The following is a 3,772-nucleotide window of genomic DNA, read 5'->3' as shown; positions in this document are numbered from 1 at the left end:
CCGGGATTGCAGGCCGAGGGATGGCTGAATTAGCTGGAGGGGGAAAAGAACGCAATAAATAAGTGTAAAGAAGGATGAGAAACGCCTTTTGTTGTCTTCCCCTTTTTTCAATCACGGTGAAAAGGTCTTTTAGACTGACTCAGCGTTCCTGCGGGTGCACACGGTGGCAGCCAACATAAACAGTATGTGCTGCTCCGGCGGCCCAAAAAGGGCATGAAAACAGTAGGACACACATGAAAGGAAGGTGCTTGTTTTCCCTCTGTCAGAGCAGAGGGTGGAAGGGGAAGAAGTTCAGTTTGATGCTTACTGGGTAAGCAGAGACCACAGCAGGAGAGGTACCCACCTTCTCCAGCCCGCCCAGGGTCCGGGGTGGCTCTGGGACGTGAGGCAATGGGGTTAGCGCCATTTATTCTGGGCATTTTTGTGGCTGAACACCAACTTGCAGAGCTGGTGGAAAGGTCCCCTCACCCACTGCATGGGGATGGGGAGCCAACCCCCTGCCGACTCAAGGCTTCTGCAGGCATCACTCCATGCTCGCCGTTAGCTGTCAAAGCTTGAAGCGAAAAGAAGTACTCAACCATACGGTGTCATTTACTTTTAATTAAATTCAACAATTAAGACTCCCAGACTATGTAGAGTTTGACTCTATCCTCCAAATAAGACCAAGCCAAGAGTCCAAAACCATACAAATCCATCAAGACGATGGCAAAGTACATTCAGTTCTTCCTTTGACGCCCTAGATTTGGAGGATCTCAAACAACTTGGACTAGTTTCGTCCGCCCGTCAGAAGGAGGTTTTCATGTGGCCCAGAGTAGCCAGGGATTTTGGATCTGCCTCCCACAGCTGGATAGCAAAATCAGGACTTTAAGCCAACACGATGACCCCTACTCTCATGTCCATTTTCATACAGATGCATTTTTACACTTCCAAGTGCACACGGAGCTGAAAAGTCTCTTACTTGCGCACCGGTGGGACCCCACATGCTGTACCAAGTGCCATCTTTCAAGTAGGTAATAAATGTCTCTCCTGTCTCTCACCTCTTCTGTGCACGTTCAGCTAAATCCATCAGGTAGTATCATTTTTCAGGCAACAAGCTTAGGCAAGCTACCAACTGAATTATTCAGGAGACGCCACTTCATTCAATGTTTTTATTTCACGACGACATAAAAATGGAGGTGCTGTACAGAGCAGGAAGGAGCAGTGGACTCAGGACATCAAGATCAGACTGCATAGCTGTGTGAGCCACGTTATACGTTCAAAGCCAAATGTGGCATTTCTGCAATGCTGCAGTACCAAACGCCTTTGAAATCTTTATTTCACTTTTATTTATTTTATTAGGCCACCTAATAGCATCGCCACTCAGCGACTAAAGGCCTATGAAGTGAGTCAGCTTCCCAAGGCTGCGAGTGAAGAGTGCAGACAAAAACCAGGTCCCTGCGGCTCCTGCTTTGGGCTCAGACTATTTAAAACTCCTTTTCTCTTAAGAAATGATGCTGCCATTCCACCAAAAGCAAACTGGTCTGACATAAAAGGACAAGCTACTTCGTTCAAAATAAACATGCCTACAACTAAACCAACAAGATGTATTCCAGAAGTGTGACCACGTAGGAAGGTAAGAAAGCAGAGCACTTATTAAGATGGTGAAATGCATCCAGCTTCCTAAGGATGGGCTGAAGCAAGATCTTTACATTTTTGATCTTCATACCTGACCAGCCCAACTCTTAGAGTACACACTTACACACACAGACACACACACTCTCTCCCTATGGAAACCCAGGACGTGTGTGATCCTTAGTGGAGGAGCTGGAAAGGCAGTTTGTACAAATTAAGAGCTGGCTTGTACAACTTAAAGCTCTCAGCTTCTTTAAGAAGTCCTTGGATGCTTTAAGGTACCTCCCCGCAAGCAGATTTTGTTACATATAAAAATATAGCTGTGTATTTGAACACACAGAGGCATTCTGCTTTTTAAAGTATTTCGTTCAGTACGTTTTAAATGCTGTCCCTGCCCCGTGCCCTTTGATTTCTCCCCTTACCCTTCCTCCGGGGGACCCCGACACAGCATCAGACATTTGTGCCGATCACCTCGCTCTTCTCTGGAGAGGACTGAAGTTATGGCTCTCATCAGAATGAGACTGTCAGTCCCGGTATCAGCACTCCTCCGATTTAAGACCCATGGAGACACAATAAACATAAGTGTGCTCAGGGATGTTGAGTCTTAAACTGCCAAACTGGAAGTTATCTGCAATTTCTCTCACTTTGCCCTTTCACCAGAATTATCCCCTGATGATCTGCACCAGGGGTAACTTTTGGGATCTGTTAAAGATTACTTGTCTACTTCAAAAAGGGGGAGAAAAAAAAAAGAAAAACACCAAAACCCAAAAAGCCACACACAAAAACAAGACCAGGAAGCCAAAGCTGGACCAAGCTGAGCGATCCTGCAGGCAAAGGCCAGAGAGCAGGATCTCTCCATAACCACCTCTGATGTCTCTAGTAGGCAACTCTACTTTGTCACCAGGCAGCTTCAGAAGATTTCTAGGTCACCCAGCCAATACCAGAATGGTGGAATTACTGATTTGATGAAAGCTGCGATACTTGTTTTCTATGAAATCTTCATGCCCTGTTCCATTACCAGATTCATGGTCCCTGCTGGGTTTCAGGGACCCTGGTAAGAAGGCAGAAGAAAATTTCCCCTTCAGCCACTCTAACCTTAAAGGAGTTACTCCAAAAACATGGGCGAGGCCGTAGCCAAGACTAAATTTCCAGCCTCTATCAGGCATTGGAATCACAGAGCTCTTTGCTGCCCCACTGAAGAATACAGTTTGCCTCCAGGTACCACAAAATCATTTTACGAAGCAAAATTACGTTCTGCTTCCTAGCCTTGACTCGCAGCTGCCTGTATGATGGTTAGGGAAGTCAGCCTCATCAGCAGAAGAGTCACCGGCTCCTCCACATACATCGTAGTTTTCTACAGCTCCAGTGACCAGCAACCTGCTCTGGCAAGTCAGAAAAGGAACAAACCACCGGTGCACAGTCAAATTAAGGAGACACTCCGCCTGCACACCAAGAAGAGGGGTACAGCAGGTGATTTTGCCCTAAGGCACATCAGCTAAAACCCTGCTCAGCACATCTGGCAGCCTTACTCTCTCATTTAAAACCAAAACCACCACACAGTAGCTCTCTAACCACAGCAAGGAACAAAGCAGAAAAAGCACAGTTAGAAGCCAAACCTAGACAATAAGGGAAGCGAGGGAAAACACAGTTATTTTCTCCTCCATCTCACCTTTAAAATACAGGACTGTTTCACAAACTGTCCATAAGTAAACACAGCTGTCAGGTTACAGTGCCACACTAGGCATTATTTCCAAAAACATCTTTATTACAAATACTTCTGTTCATTAACATAAAAATAATTAAAAAACAACAACAACCACCACCTCACGGAATCCTCTCTCCAACATTTTGGCAAGTTGCTGAATGTCTGTATCTTTGCTACAAAACACCATGTTTTTTGCTCACATATGACTTCTGGCACATTTACCTTCACATGTGCTCTGTTCACACAGTCTGCGGTTCTGGGCACAGCACAGGAGTACGTTACAGACACAAACTCATCCATCTGAACTACAAGCTTCACAGAACCGTTTCTACTGGTCACAGGTTTTACTACCTGTTTCCTCCCTCCTCTACAAAATCAGTTAGATAACTCTGTCCTGACACTGCACCTAGAAGTCCGTCCTGACAAAATGATGCCATTCCTGCTTATCAGAAACAT

The sequence above is a fragment of the Charadrius vociferus genome, unplaced genomic scaffold (assembly GCF_000708025.1).
Source record: "Charadrius vociferus isolate BGI_N301 unplaced genomic scaffold, ASM70802v2 scaffold32, whole genome shotgun sequence".
In the NCBI taxonomy this organism is placed as follows: domain Eukaryota; kingdom Metazoa; phylum Chordata; class Aves; order Charadriiformes; family Charadriidae; genus Charadrius; species Charadrius vociferus.
Note: the sequence above shows the minus strand (reverse complement) of the source record.